We start from the raw sequence: 16,683 nt of genomic DNA, 5'->3' as shown, positions 1-16,683 counted from the left end.
CCTCAAAAAGGGCGTAGAACAACAAATTAATCCATCAACGTGTAGCATTCAATTTATTCCGGACCATTAAAGATGCCGCCTTCCACGTAGAATCATAAGTCATCCTCGCCGCCATATTGGATGGGTCAAAGCGGAGAATAAAGATGCCTCATTCATGTGCTGCGTTTAACTGTACCAACAGGTTTGCCGTCCAAACAAGATCACATGGGATTACCTTTCACAGGTGAGACTGGAAAAATACTTTTCATTGTATTTGGTCATTATAACGTAAATTTTACAACAGATTTTTCTGACTTTGTGGCTAATATGAAGTCTCGCGCATAATAGTTTATGCGCATGCGTCCTTACTTCTATTGTTCTGGTGTCTCCGAAGGGACCGTCTTACAGCGCCCCTAGAGGTGTAGCATGTGTATTGCATCGTTTTCAGCAAGCGTTGCGTTGCCATATGTACCTGATATTTTACTGATCCGTTGCCCATGTGGACGCGATTTTTTTTTTTAAATAACGTCTCGTTGCCGTGTGGATGTAGCCCAATTGTCCCTCTTAATTGCCTATAACCATAGTCGTCTACTGGCTTGGAAAGGCATCCAATTTGAAAATGTGCAACAGTATTCATGAACACTTTTCCAATTCACCAAACACCACATATTTCCAAAAAACTGACTTGCTCTTAAATCAATATAGCAGGGGTTCTGAAACACTGACAAATGACTGCAAACGAACATTATGAATTCAGAATGAACCAGAATCCATTACTACCCATTCAGAAAAATAACTGGCACACAAATCAGGACAAGTCATGGCATGTTCTGAGAAGAACATTCAGTTGTGAGAGCACAGACACAAACACCAAACCAATACAACTGCCTGAGCACTTCAAAGAATTTAAAACAGCCTTCAAATAAAACTAAGCAGCCTTAGCCAGACGTGTCTTTGTCCTACTTAAGTCTTGTTTGGCAGCTGCTCACAGACAGTGATTGCATTCCTGGCTATGTACCAGTTACCATTCACCAGTTAGCATCCTAACTTCTAGCTACACAGGTGACATGACCAACATGGGAACAAGGGACAAACCACTGATGGTGCCACTTGTGACTACTGTGCTTTTACTTCTGGTTGTTCGTGAACTCCTGCTTAAGAGCCTGCCTTCTCCATCTATGCACACATACAGTGCATGTATTCCAGGGAGGCCCTGTTAGCATGGCAGCACAAGGGAGTTACACCACCGGAGCATCTTCTGGAGTTTGTTAGAGCGAGGCCTGTGGAAAAACACTGGTGAAAGAGGGGCAGGAGATGAGGCGTAAGACAGCAGCTCTATCAGAGGCAAGAGACCACCACTACCCTCCATGATCTTAAGCAACACCAAGTCTATGCACAACAACATGGACAAGCTCCCAGTAAACACAAGACTGTCATACAGAGACTCGTGCATCATGGTGTTTACAGAGTCGTGGCTCCACCACAACACACCAGACTCCTTGCTCCAGCTGGAGGGCTTCTCGTTTTCAAGCTGACCAAACAGAATAATCGGGAAAGCAAAAGGAGGGGGCATGTGTTTACATGATTAACAGCTGGTGTAAAGTTACCATCAGACAAATTATATGTAGCCCTGACTTAGAGATGCTCTGCCTCTCCTTGAGACCCTTTTACCTTCCGAGAGAGTTTGGTAACATACATACTGTTTATATTCCTTCAAGTGATAATACATTAAAAGCTACAAAATCCCTAGCAGACTGCTCCCACACCCAACCCCACCCCCCATTTTCATCTTGGGTGATTTTAATCATTGTAAACTGGAGATAGCATTGACTGCATTTCACCAGTACATGGCACGAAAAACATGTTCTGGACAAATGCTATGGTACCATTAATAGCTCCTAGAACACCAAGTCCCTTCCTCTCCTCTCAAACTCTGATCACTCTATCTGTTGCCCACATATAGGATCTGTGCTTAAGTCAAGCAAGCCCCAGCATAAGACTGCACTGCAGTGGTCTGAGGACAGTGTGGAAACTTTATGGGGCTGTTTTCTCACCACAGACTGGAGCACTTTTCATAACCTGGAGCTTGATAAGGCAACAGAAACCATTATGGATTATATTAAATTTTATGTGGACAATGTAGTCCCAAAAAAAGATCCATTTCCCTAATAAGCCATACATAACCAAGGAGGTTAAAAAGACAATCAAAAAGTGGAGGGCTTTCAGCAGCAGGGACCATAGGGGTGTGGCCACCACACAGAACTTAAAAGGTCAGAGGCAAAGGCTTTCAATTTATGCACATTTGAAACTTTATATGTTAAAAAACCCTGTGTAATTTTCTTCTGGTCCCAAGAAGTATTAAGTAATTAAAATAAGTTACTGCGGATCGCAGCGGATTTCTGCTTGGCGATTTTCGTGACCACTCTGTGCATGACATCATTCAAGACAAACAAATCTCTTGAGTTGACTCCACTTCAGTTTATTTGCATTGCCGTTCAGCTTGAGTGCAGACGTGCATTCGGGAATTTCCAAAGAAAAACTATGCCTTATTGTTGTGCAGTAAACTGTAACAGGACTGGTTCAGGAAGAAGTTTTTACCTTTTTCTGAGAGAAGAGGCAGAGAGAGTGGATTGTGCGCATGAAGCGAGAGGGTTGGCAGCCGGGTAAACATGCCACTCTGTGCGCCGATCATTTCAACAATTCATTTGTGAATAATCCCCATTTGTTGGAGAGTTTAGGTGTCAGACAGAAGGCTCAAACCTGACACTGTTCTGACAAAATTCAAACAATCAAGCAGCCAAAGAAGAAACGGACCAGCAACACTCAAGCAAAAAGAAGATTGGAGATAAACATTTTTACCTTTGCTTGCAATTGACAAGTCAAGAATCCTGAGGGATCCTGTACAATCATTGTGGAAGTGAGACAAAAGGGATATTTCCTCACTTAGAGTAGGCTACAAATAGTATCATGCTTGTATTACTATTAGCAATATATTATATTAGCAATATAAACTAATCCACTTTATATTATAGGGCGTGTGCACACACCCATGTGGTTTATTCTATAAAAGGGCTCTTTAGGATTACGACAAAAGAAAATTTAAATCATAACTACCAGGATAAATAGTTTGGGCACAAGTCTTGTTGAGGGCCGGGGTCACTGCGATCAGAGTCGGCCAAGTCGCTGTCTGATTCAGAGGCTGCACGGTCAAACCAGTGAGCCACATTCACAGATTGCTTCGCAACGGCCATAGGTTCATACATATACATGTATGGTTTCACCTCTCGATATTCAATTTGGAGAGTTCCTACTTCAAAATCGCCATCAGACATTTTACACAACCTCTCACGACCAAAGTCCATACGTGTGCTTGGTTTACAAGTAAACAGAACTGCTCCCAGTCTATTTGCCTTGAATGATGTCATGACGACTGCCCCCTGGTGGTAAAAGCGCGTGCAAGTGAGATATAAACAAACCTTTGGAACTTGCGCAAACCAGAATATTTTAACCATTTTATTCATTCAATTTTAGGGTGAAAATTAGACACCAGCAAGGTTGAATTTGCTTTTTGGGTCATTCTTCTAGAAAATAAAGTTGATATTCTACGTTCCACCTCCTACCCTTGCCTATGACCTTTAACCTTGCTTTAAGGAAAGAGGGGGGAGGGGGACATATATAGGGCAGCTGTTGAACAGAGCTTTAGCACTATGGATACCAAAAGAATGTGGGAACTCAAAAAGCATCACAAATATGACCACCAGCAGGATACAGCCCTCCAGTATGGATGATCAAGACAGAGCTGATGAACTTGATTTTTCCTAAGGTTTGAGACATAGGACTTCTCTCAGGAGGGGACTGTGGTCTTTGACTCTAACCACCTCTGATACTTCTCAATCTGTGATTGTTGAACCACAGCAGCTACAGTGTGTTTTTAGCAGAGTCCAATAAGAAATCTATAGGCCATGACGGCTTGTCTGCCTTGCTTTATTAACTCCCCCCCACACACACACACCACCCCCCACTGCACACCTGAACTGACTGCTGCTTGGTGCCAAATTTTTCATCAGTCCTTAGATAGCCACACTGTTCCAGCTCTCTGGAAGAAATCAGTAATCAATCTTGTGCCTAAAACCTCATGTCCTGCTGCTAATAATGACTTCAGAGCAGTAGCTCTTACATCTGTAGTAATGAAATGTTTTGAAAGGATCATGGTGAACTTGGAAGCGGTAGCATCAAGTTTGGACCCCCTTCAATTTGCTTAGAGGCAGGGGCAGAGCAGAGATGATGCTGTTTACTAATGAGCTGCGTCATACTGACATGTGGAAAACCCCTTGGTTTCTGTGCCTCCGACATGGTCTCTGGTTCAGGAGTTGCTTGATCTTAAGAATGCGACAGCTATAGCCCTTTCTCTGAAGCAGTCCTTGCATGGTGGCTCTTGGTGCACGGACACCATCCTCAGTCCACTCCTTGTGAAGCTCTCCCAAATCCTTGAATTGACAATCCTCTCAAGGTTAGAGTCATCCCTGTTGCCTGCACACCTTTTCCAGCAATGACCTTCTGTGGCTTGCCCTCCTTGGAGGGTTCTTGTGTCTTATGGACAATTTTCAAGGTCAGGAGTCTTCCCCATGATTATGGTTTCATGTACCAAACTACACCAAGAGACACCGTATTTAGACTTTTTGAACAGTAATGAACTCAAAATTGAAATGAAATACTCCATTTTGAGGTATGGCTCAAGTTTTTTGCACTGTAGGCCATCATGGGGCGGCACAATGGTGTCATGGTTGGCATTGTTGCCTCACAGCAAGGTGGTTCTGGGTTTAAGCCCAGGGGTCAACAGGGCTTGCGTGTGCCGTTTGCATGTTCTCCCCATGTCTGCATGGGTTTTGTCTGGGTGCTCTGGTTCCCCCACAATCCAAAGAGACTTGTGCTTAGGTTAAGTAACCATTCTGAAGTTGTCCATAGGTGTGAATTTGTTTGAATAACTGGGAGAAGAAAACCGCTAATAATCCAGTAGAAGGCAACGGGAAACATCACTACCGTAATTCTTGCCTAGAAACTTTGAAGCCGTCAAAGCGGACCTGCCATTAGACAGAACACTAAAGGCCATTATCAAAATTAAAACAGAAAAATGCTTCAAAAGGCTATACATAGGTAAAATAAATTCACTCTTAAATAACTGATGGAAAAATATTGAACTTTTTCCACAATATTTTGTTTGAGATGCACTAGAGTAGAGGATGCCATACACAAGTGTAAGAAGTGTTTCAAAAAATTCATTTTGGGGGAAATACCACCTCAAATTTGAATAAAATAAAAACATGCACTCCCACACAAGTCAATTTGGATTTGTTACATCATACCTGATCACCATCACAATGAAGTTGGATGAAAAAAAGTGTTTCTTTTTTGAGCTACCATTCAACCCATTTGGACAATTAGACAAGAGACCGCAATGGTTCTCAATTGGTTTTGCTTCAGGGCCCACATTTTATGTTGGGCATCAACTCAGGACCCAACACTAAAATTGGGCATCATTCAGTGTCTTGCAAAAGTATTCATCCCTTGATGTTTGTCCCATTTTGTCATATTAGAAGCTGGAATTCAAGATTTTTTTTTTTTGGGGGGGGGGGGGGGGGAGCACCATGTGAATTACACATGCCTACCACTTCGAAGGTGCAATTTTTTGTGACACAAACAACAAGATGAAAACAAATCTAGAATGTGCATAGGTATTCCCCCAAGTCAATATTTTGTAATCACCTTTTGCTGCAATTACAGCTGCAAGTCTCTTGGGGTACATCTCCATTAGCTTAGCACATCTAGCCACTGGGATCTTTGCCCATTCCTCAAGGCAAAACTGCTCTAACTCCTTCAAGTTGGATGGGTTGCATTGGTGTACAGCAATCTTCAAGTTATGCCACAGATTCTAAATTGGACCAAGGTCTGGCTTTGACTAGGCCATTCCAAGACATTTAAACATTTCCAATTAAACCACTCCAGTGTAGCTTTAGTAGCACATTTTCCAGCTACAACAAACCTTCATCCCAGTCTCAATCCTCTGGCAGATTCAAACAGGTTTTGCTCCAGAATTGCTCTGTGTTTAGTGCCATCCAGCTTTCCTATCCATGCAGATAAAAAAAAAAAAAATGTCCCCACAGCATGATGCTGCCACCACCATGCTTCCTTGTCGGAATGGTGTTCTCAGGGTGATTGGAAGTGTTGGGTTTGTGCCACACATGGCATTTCCCATAACGACCAAAAGTTCAATTTTAGTTTCATCTGACCAGAGAATCATCTTCCATGTGTTTGGGGAGTTTGGCACATGCTGTTGGGCAAGCTAAACATTTTTCTTTAACCCTTTGAGGCAGGTTTAGAATGAGGTCATGTATTTAGATAAATATCTTCACGAGTATCATACAAGCATCAAACATAGAAAAACTTTATACTTTGTGCTCACTGCCAAATATAGTTTTTAAAGGAGATGCACAGAACCATGGCTTCACTTTGTTTATAAATGACTTGAGACCTCAAGAATGGCAGAGGAATAGTGAAGCATTAACAAATCTAAATTAGTAATTTTTACAATTAAAATGATTCGTATAGGTAGCAGTCTGAGTGAATGACCTTGACATCTGTGAAGTCACCACAGGAAGGCTATTGGTCTCATCGCCATTTCCACTATACTAAAACACAGAGCTGACCAACTTCAAGCTTCCATTTTGAGCAAATTTATTGCCATGCCATGTTCTCTGCAGCAACATGACAGAAGATGGATTTACATTGCATTCATGGCCCAAGAAATGTTCAAACTGCAAAGATTTGGATGCGTTTTGCAAGTTGTTCACAGACACATTGGGCACCTACGAAGTGGTCCGTCCTCTGCTCTGCACATTTCACTGAAGACTCATAAAACCTCTGATCTGTTGGAGTGTTGGATATAAACCTGTATTGAAAGAGTGCAGTACCAACAATGAAAGGAAAAGACAAGAAAAAGAAAGCAAGTTCAGTTGCACCAGTTCTCCCAGAGCGTGAGATGAGGGTTGTGGGTAAAACCCGGGACGGAACGTATTAAATTGCTCGGGCAGTGACCACGGTTGTTGCAAAAACCGGTGATGTCTCGTCCCGGGTTTTAGTAATTGCCTGAGCTGAACAGGAAGAGTCCTCAGTACGGAGAAAACGGAAAGTGAGCAGACCAGGCCGTGTGATTTCTCCACTGGATATGCTTGCCTCAACAGCAATCTCTCACCCTTACATGGAAGAAGCAAATGAAGAGAGAACTGAGTCAGATTGTTTCCAAACAAATCAGGCACAAGATCAGCTCTCAAGAAGCGAGAACAGACTGGTAAGACACGACTCATTTGGATACAAAAACACTCGTTGACCCGCATATAGATTAATACATGTAACTTGTATTTTGTGTTTAAGTGACTGGTATAAGATTAATTTGCTTCAGGAAGTGATCGTCTCAGTTCATCCGATTATTTAATTAGCCTTTTACGTTTTATCAGTGAAAATGCATGCATGCACAGTGGTGCTTGAAAGTTTGTGAACCCTTTAGAATTTTCTATATTTCTGCATAAATATGACCCAAATCAGATTTTCACACAAGTCCTAAAAGTAAAGAGACCCCAGTTAAACAAAATGAGACAAAAAAAGATTATAGTCGGTCATTTTTTCATTGAGGAAAATGATCCAATATTACATATCTGCGAGTGGCAAAAGTATGTGAACCTCTAGGATTAGCAGTTAATTTGAAGGTGAAATTTGAGTCAGGTGTTTTCAATCAATGGGATGACAATCAGGTGTGAGTGGGCGTCCTGTTTTATTTAAAGAATAGGGATCTATCAGTCAGATCTTCACAACGTTTGTGGAAGTGCATCATGGCATGAACAAAGGTAATTTCTGAGGACCTCAAAATTGTTGATGCTCATCAGGCTGGAAAAAGCTGCAAAACCATCTCGAGTGAACTCCACCAATCCACAGACAGATTGTGTACAAATGGAAGAAATTCAAGACCATTATTACCCTCCCCAGGAGTGGTCAACCAAAGATAACAGCGTGTACTAGTCAGCGAGGTCACAGAGGACCCCAGGGTAACTTCTAAGCAACTGAAGGCCTCTCTCACATTTACCATTTAGCCAATGTTCATGAGTCCACCATCAGGAGAACACTGAGCAAACTGTGTGCATGGCAGGGTTGCAAGGAGAAAGCCACTGCTCTCCAAAAAGAACATTGCTGCTCGTCTGCTGCTTGCTAAAGATCACGTGGACAAGCCAGAAGGCTATTGGAAAAGTGTTTTGTGGACGGATGAGACCAAAATAGAACTTTTTGGTTTAAATGAAGCTTTATGTTTGGAGAAAGGAAAACACCGCATTCCAGCATAAGAACCTTATTCCATCTGTGAAACATGGTGGTGGTAGTATCATGGTTTGGGCCCGTTTTGCTGCATCTGGGCCAGGACAGCTTGTCATCATTGATGGAACAATAAATTCTGAATTATACCAGCAAATTCTAAAGGAAAATGTCAGGACATCTGTCCATGAACTGAATCTCAAGAGAAGGTGGGTCATGCAGCAAGAAAACGACCCCAAGCACACAAATCGTTCTACCAAAGAATGGTTAAAGAAGAATAAAAAGTTAATGTTTTGGAATGGCCAAGTCAAAGTCCTGACCTTAATCCAATTGAAATGTTGTGGAAGGACCTGAAGTGAGCAGTTCATGTGAGGAAACCCACCAACATCCCAGAGCTGAAGCTGTTCTGTCCAGAGGAATGGGCTAAAATTCCTCCAAGCCACTGTGCAGGACTGATCAACAGTTACCAGAAACGTTTAGTTGCAGTTATTGCTGCACAAGGGGGTCACACCAGATACTGAAAGCAAAGGTTCACATATCTGAGTGGCAAAAGTATGTAATATTGGATCATTTTCCTCAAATAAATGACCAAGTATAATATTTTTGTCTTATTTAACTGGGTTCTGTTCATCTACTTTTAGGACTTACGAAAATTTGATGTTTTAAGGTCATATTTATGCAGAAATATAGAAAATTCTAAAGGGTTCACAAATTTTCAAGCACCACTGTACATGTATGTTGCATAAGTTATAACACCCATCATGTTTTAATGAGAGTCAACCCACAATCAATGAAGTAAAATCAGTCTTAGTTGAGCAAGTTGATAACGGTATTTCTTACTTCCATCATTATTTATATGACTTTGGTCTATTGCCGTCAAAGGCCTCCGCCTTAAAACCAGTTCCTGCTGTGACGTCACCCACCCAAGGCTGGCTGGCTCAGCAGGGCAGCTCGAATGCCAACTTTGCAGTCGATTTTAACTCAAATATATTTCCATTCCCATTTATGCAGCATACAAGAGTCAAGGATGGAGACTATCCACTCAAACGTACTTTAAAAAAAAAAAAAAAAGGTTCTGCGTATATCCTTTAAGTTACCTAAATTAGATGAAACAAAACTTGTCACCTTACTCAGTCACACTGGAGTCGGAGCACAGAGCCCTTTTACGCATTCATAAAAAGACGACCATACCGTTACCATGTGAAAAAAAATTACTTTCACCCTTTCAGTTGGTTTTTCTTTCAGGATAGGAACGCCCAACTGTATACACGATAAAATCTGTCATAGTTCAGGCTATTTGGAGGTTAAACTTGATGCGAGATAGCACCCAGATTTTATGCGCTTCAGATGACTCGGCACAGCGGTTCAATTCAATCTTGAGGACCGACACTGAGTGGTGCCTTTTTATTTATTTATTTTTACTTTGACTCGATCCAGGCAAAGATCAACAAGTGTAAATATTTCTACTCATTATGAGCAAATCAGTAGGCGTGTGTGTGCTCTAGTGCACGCACAGGAAAAATGACTGAGCAATTTTTCCAGAGTTAAAACTACCTCAAATTAAATTTTGCTCCATTTTGATTTTATAGTGTAAAATTTGGAGCAGGAGCAAAATTAGGGTAATTCCATAACGGTAGGTTATGGCTCCGAACTGAGTAAAATAGTACAAGAGTTGATTTCAAGATGCACCGAGTCAAATACCAAATAAAGGAAGCTGTTGTAAGAAGCAGTTTTAGAAGAGGTGTTGGAATGCATGAAAAAACATGGCCTTACACATTGTGACTTGGCCTGATTGGATTAATTGGCAGTGGAAGGGTTTTTCCACTCATTGAATGCTCCTCCCACTGGCAACCCATTAATCCTAAAACAATAGGACAAATTTTTTTGATGGCCAGTTAATTGTCCAAATCAATGGAGCAGATCCAAGTTTTTGTGCTTGATACATTCCCAAGCCTGAACAGAAAATCACCTCAAGTGATCAAAACCATTCGTCACAATAGGTAATGATTTTTCACACATTCCAAAAAGTTTAAAACAGCTTAATTTATTTAAGTACAATCATGACCTACGTCTTCGTAGTCTCTCATTGCCCAAGGATGATGATCCATTGTGCCATCATCTGTGGGATCACATGTGACTTTGAAGCCCAAAGGCAGAGGCACAGATGCGGTTGCAGGTAGGACATGGAACACCCATCCTTGGGACGGGATTCATGGCAACTTGACTGCATTCGTGTGCAGCAGCTTGGTGTCGTTGGCAGTTGTCCACAAAGTTGGTAACTGCTCTTCGTCAAGGCATGCAACCTGGTTCTGTCTGAGGCAGCATCCTCAAGTTGCTTGGGTGGAAGGTTGGCCCACTTGCAGTAGGTCTTGAAGTTGTCCTTGAACCTTTTCTTTGGTTGCCCCCAGTTGCGACTGCCCGACACCAACTCTATAGAACAGCTGTCTGGGGATTCTGGACCTGTCCATTCAGATCACATGGCCAGCCCAGCATGCTATATCTAGAGCAGCTTTGCCTCAATACACGTGATGCTCACTCTGTTGAGGATTTCCTGGTTGCAGATCCTGTCCTGCCAATGGATCTGCATGATTTGGCAGAGGGACCACATGTGGAATTGCTCCAGCTGCCTGCGATGTCTGCGATAGTGTATCTAGGTTTCACAGCCATACATGAGCAAAGAGGGCACTACTGCATTGTACACTTTTGGTTTAGTGGACATGCGAATATCCTTGTGCTGCAGGACTCTGGAACAGAGTCCCCCCCCATTACCTGGCTGGCTTTCTGGATTCGAGCTGTAATTTCCTTGTCCAGGGAGCCGTAATGGATGAATGTGCACAACGAAACCTGTGCGTGAATTGTTCTATAGTGGAAAGGCCGTTGCACATGGACAAACCCACACTCTCGGCCTCAGAAGTCTGGGCCCAGTGGCACAAAGAATCGTTACATCTGGAGACGGTCAACTACAGTGGATGGCTGGGTTGTCTTTGGTGCTCCAACATGCCTCAAGCACTCCACACTTCTTGCTGCATCACAGGGAATTCTTCCACCTGGTCCACTGAAGCAGTCTTCATGTTGATGAGCAAATCCCTGGCTCACCGAGGGTTTGAGACCCGTTGGCTACACTCCTCTGGTTTAGCCAGCCAGTCGAAGCCGTTGCTTGGGGTGTGGCCACTGTCACATGCAGACAGCTATGGGGAGCCATAGGTGAGAGCTGGGTGTTAGGTGGGGACGAAAGATGGGTGAACTACCCTCGAAGGAGCATGGCATGCCTGCCTTGTCAGAGGGGCTACCCCTCCCTAAGCACCCCATACACCCCGACATACATACTACATATTGTAGCTGAACTTGGGTTGAATACAAAAAAAGTCATGACTTTGAAAATATGACAGATTTGTTGACCTTGACAAATCCAAGCATGCCAGAATCTTTAAAGTGCCAGAAAATACCCTCAGTCCCCAGAGGATTAAGTAATGGCTTTTTTTCTGGCTACTCTTCCATAAAGCCCCGCTCTGTGGAATGTATGGCTTAAAGTGGTCCTATGAACAGATACTCCCATCTCTGCTGTGGATCTTCACAGCTCCTTCAGTGTTTTTGTTGCATCTGATTAATGCCCTCCTTGCCTGGTCTGTGAGTTTTGGTGAGCAGCCTTCTCGTCAGGTTTGTAATGTTGCCGTATTCTTTCCATTTTGCTATAATGGATTTGATGGCACTCCCTGGGATATTCAAAGTTTGGTTGTTTTTTTTTTTTTTTTTTAAAACACCACACAACCCTGATCTATACTTCTCCACAATTTTATGTCTGACCTGTTTGGAACGCTCCTTTGTTTTCACGTTGCTTGCTTAGTAGCGTTAGTGTCAGCATCCTTCCAGAACCGGTTCCTTCCAGGACAGGTTGATTTATACAGAGACCTGACAGACCATGTGACACTGATTGCACACAGGTGGATCTTAATTCAAGGTGTTGCTACAAAAGTACTGAATACCCATTTAAAACAAAGTGCTCTGAATACTTTCTGAATCCTGTAGCTTTTCCCCCACCATACTCCCATACATCAGAGTCTACTCCAAGGTCATTCAGGAGAAAGGCTGGTAACTTCAGAAAAAGCTTAGACAGAAATCCAAAATGTCTATAATTGTCAGACCCACAGTGGCTGCTGGAGACTGCATCAAAAGCAGCAGTACTCAGCTGTTAGTCGAAAATGATTTTTCATACTGCTTCAGAACCCAGAGAAAATAAGTGAGAATGTCCAAAAATTTACAGCAATTCTATTAGCCACATCAAAAGGATGCAATCTTGACAACCACACTGCGCACAAGTGTACTGCCACTGGCAAATCAAAAGCCTGCATTTAATGAGATCAGATTTTACGAGGTTTTACTACAAGGTGTTAAATGTAACAAATTAGCAGTCATGAACCACAAACACTTCAAGGTATTTCTTTAAACACACCTACAATAGAAACTTTAACAGGGTAGCTTGCTGCAACCATGACCATCAGGTAATACCTTGTCCCAACAAGCGTAGCAACAGGCCATTCACACGATGAACAACAGTGTTTATTTGCACCATTTAGGAGGAAAAAAAAATTATCCAATTCACAATTCTGAGCTCCCCTCCTAGAACTGCCACCTTATTGTGGTGAAGGGGTTTGTGTGCTTGAATGATCCTAGGAGCTATGTTGTCGGGGGCATTATGCCCCTGTCAGGGTTTCCCAAGGCAGACACGTCCTAGGTGACAGGCCAGACCCAAGAGCAGTTCACCAAAAACCCCTATGGAGAAAAAAGCAAGGACCGTGACGTCGCCCGGTATGACGCAGCCGGGGCCCCACCCTGGAGCCAGGCCCGGGGTTGGGGCTCGTATGCGAGTGCTTGGTGGCCGGGCCTTTGCCCATGGGGCCCGGCCGGGCTCAGCCCGAAGAGGTGACGTGGGCCCGACCTCCTGTGGGTTCACCACCCACAGAGGTAGCAGTAGGGGATTGGTGCAGTGTGGATTGGGTGGCAGTCGAAGGCAGGGGCCTCGACGACCTGATCCCCGGACACAGCGGCTGGCTGTTGGGACATGGAATGTCACTTCGCTGGGGGGGAAAGAGCCTGAGCTTGTGCGGGTGGTTGAGAGGTACCGGCTAGAGATAGTCGGGCTCACCTCCACGCACAGCTTGGGCTCTGGAGCCCAGCTCCTCGAGAGGGGCTGGACTTTCCACTTCTCTGGAGTCGCCCGTGGTGAGCAGCGGCGGGCTGGTGTGGGCTTGCTTATAGCTCCCCAGCTCAGCCGCCAAGTGTTGGAGTTTACCCCAGTGAACGAGAGGGTCGCCTCTCTGCGCCTTCGGATTGGGGAGAGGGCTCTTGCTGTTGTTTGTGCCTACGGGCCAAATAGCAGTAGAGAGTATCTGGCCTTCTTGGGTCACCGCGGGGTGCAGCTGCACCACTGGTGCAGAAAGACTGCATGCTGCAGGATTTCCTCCCTATGAAGAGAGTACTAGCAGGGTCAGGAAATCCAACTTTCAGAGGCTCTTGCCGGCTTCTGATCACTTCCCTGGGAGAAATGTTTCCCGACTTCAGAACTTTGGCTGAAGTGGCGCTGGTTATTCCAGTCTCCAGTGTCGCAGCAGAGCGCGGGTTCAGCCTTCAGAATAAAATTAAAACGTCAATGAGAAGTCGTCTGTCCAAGGCAAAGACGCAAAATTTAATGACAATTGCCTCGGCAGCAGTCTCCATTGACGACTTTGATGATGCACAAGCGAGCTCCCAATTTAAATCCATGCGGGCCAGAAGGAAGGTTTGAGCTCATGCAAACAGGTCAAATTAGATTGTCACTTAAATCGTTGTAGTGGACTGTTCATATTTTAACTGCAATTGTCTTGCTACGTTGTAAAATAACATTGTTCATATGCCCGTTAAGGCACAACAGCCGCAAGTGACCGAACGTCAGAATCTCTGTTCATCTTTTTGCATCATAAATACATAAATGATTAAATAATATAAGCTTGTTCTGTGAATTAATTTTTAAATGAGTCCATGAAAACGCAAGTTATTAAATATATAGCATTTATAGCCTATATACATTGTCATTTAAAAGTTAAAATAAAATGACAGATAATAATGGACAATGACAGAATTTTTACGACCCTGTCCGTCAAAATGACGGACAATGAAAATGTCTAACGCAACCACTGCTGGGTTATTATAAAAGCTGACGTTTCATTGGACGGCAGTTAACAGTGAGCCAATCAAAAGCACAGTTCTAGCTTGCACCAAAAGAAACGGCGACTCATGGGAATAGCTGTGTTGATTTGGTCTAACAACGTGCTACGTGAGTGAAACATGATTTCACACATGTATAACACCATGAAACAACGGGCTAGTCAGAACCGCTTGTCAGTGAGCGGCGTATAAATTGAATGAGGTTTGTGGTGAAGACGAGATGAAGATTTGTCTCATGCAGAGACTGTACCGCAGTAACCTGGTAATACACAGAGTGAGAGGGCCACCCCTGTACACCCCCGAAAAACTCAACGGATTTACACCATTTGGAAAAATGACTAAGAACCGAAAAAAACGGAGCTTCCGGCACATGCCAGAAAACTTGCACCCATGTATTTCAGCAAAACTAAAACGTTGCCATCCTTTATGTTTGCGCTCACCTCCAATGTCACAAAATTATGCAGTCATGGGTAAAATCGTATAATATTACTCTCCCTTGTCAGTCTACATGGTTCTTTGGCTTCTGCCATTCCATATCCTTCAGCTTGTAAATAAATGCACATGCATAGCTGTCCATGAGGTGAGCTCCAAGAGCAACTTGCATTTATGACCGTGGCGTAAAAATGCATTACACTCAACCACAGGGGGAGCCCAGGAGCAAGAGACACCAATTCTCCTATAATGGTGCTTTAATAGAAACAATAAGCCCAACAACCATCATATATCCAGAACCTGCTTTCTTAGATTATTCTGCACATTAATAAAAAGACCATATGCAACAAAAAAAAGGACAAGTACAAGAATTACTTCCTTTCCACAGCAAACAAAGTCTTATTGCATGTCCCTTAACTAGGGATGTTAACCGATGACTGTTTGACCGGTGGTTGACCGAATCAACGTCAACCGGTTAATTTTTTTTGGTTGTCGGTTAAAAAAAAAAAAAACGTTTTGAAGCTGCCGATTTTGGAGCGGACAGCTGACAAATCAGAAACACCCATTCAGTCATGTCCCGCCCCAGTTAAAGACAGCTGACAAATCAGAAACACCCATTCAGTCATGTCCCACCCAGCTGCCACTCAGTGAAAGTGTAGACACCAGCTTTTTAGCTTACAAATTATTTTTTTTTAATTATTAGAAGGCACATGGAGTTTAGTCCTGCCTTGGCCAGTGCATTCTGAAAGTATGTTTCGGTCTGTAGCCAACAATGCATGTTATTGCAGATCATATCTCTCCACACAAACTAAAGGCGCAGATGCCGACTTTTTTTTTTAATCACGCAGATCCGTTTTTTTTGGGGGGGCGGGCGCCTTGGAGTGTCCGATTGTAATTTCAAGGTGGATTCTGTATTAAAATTACTAAATAGGCGGGTGCCGTTGCAGTCCATGAGGCGTGGGGGGTGTGAAAGGAGGGCAGTGGATCGGGGGGCTGCGCGCGTTTGCGCAGAAGCTGCGCAATCAGTAGATCAGAATGCCCACATTAAATTTTGCGCGGGCGCGCGGCTTTCTGATTTGCTGTTTTCTTCTCGTGCTTGTACTTCCTGTGTTTCGTGGACTGTGGCGGCATTTGCTTGTATGCAGAATTTGCTTTGATGAAGTTGTGGTCAGACGCTCCAACGCCCCCCCCCCCCCCCCCCCTTGGGAAAGGAAGGTCGGATCTGCGCGATTCAGCCGTGGAGAGGGCGGCATCCGCCAAAAGGCACGCCGTTTGCATCCCTGTAATAACTCCAATTCTAGAATTTTAAACTCATAGGTTAACCGACTTTAACCGGCTAATGAGGCTCGGTGGTCGGTCAAGATTTTTTTTTAGTTTTCGCCATCCCTACCCTTAACCTTGCATGTGTTTTTACATCATGGCTGTTTACCTAGAGACTTAATTAACCACATGATTTGAGGCAACCCAGCAACAGTCATTTCATCTTTGGCAATCAGCTGTTGACCCACCTAAAACTAAACAGCCATGTGCACTCATCTGTTACAGCCCTAACCTACACCGAGTACAAGGGTGAAAATCTCTTCAATGAACAAACTTTTTGGCAAAAAGAAGAGAATGCTCCAAGGCTCAAAGTTTGAACATGCCATGTAAATTCAAAAGCCTGGACTGCACAATAAATTCAAACAGTTGAGTTTTGATTGGTAAAGGGCTTCAAAT

General features: G+C 43.5%; 1 protein-coding gene across 4 annotated transcripts in view; it reads right to left on the bottom strand.

Annotated features, from left to right (window-relative positions):
- Positions 1–16,683, bottom strand: part of ddx6 (DEAD (Asp-Glu-Ala-Asp) box helicase 6) — a 127,708-nt gene that overhangs the window by 16,388 nt on the left and 94,637 nt on the right. The window lies entirely within an intron of this gene.

This window comes from Neoarius graeffei, chromosome 6 (genome assembly GCF_027579695.1).
Source record: "Neoarius graeffei isolate fNeoGra1 chromosome 6, fNeoGra1.pri, whole genome shotgun sequence".
Taxonomy (NCBI): domain Eukaryota; kingdom Metazoa; phylum Chordata; class Actinopteri; order Siluriformes; family Ariidae; genus Neoarius; species Neoarius graeffei.
Note: the sequence above shows the minus strand (reverse complement) of the source record. Positions and strands in the feature narration are given on the sequence as shown.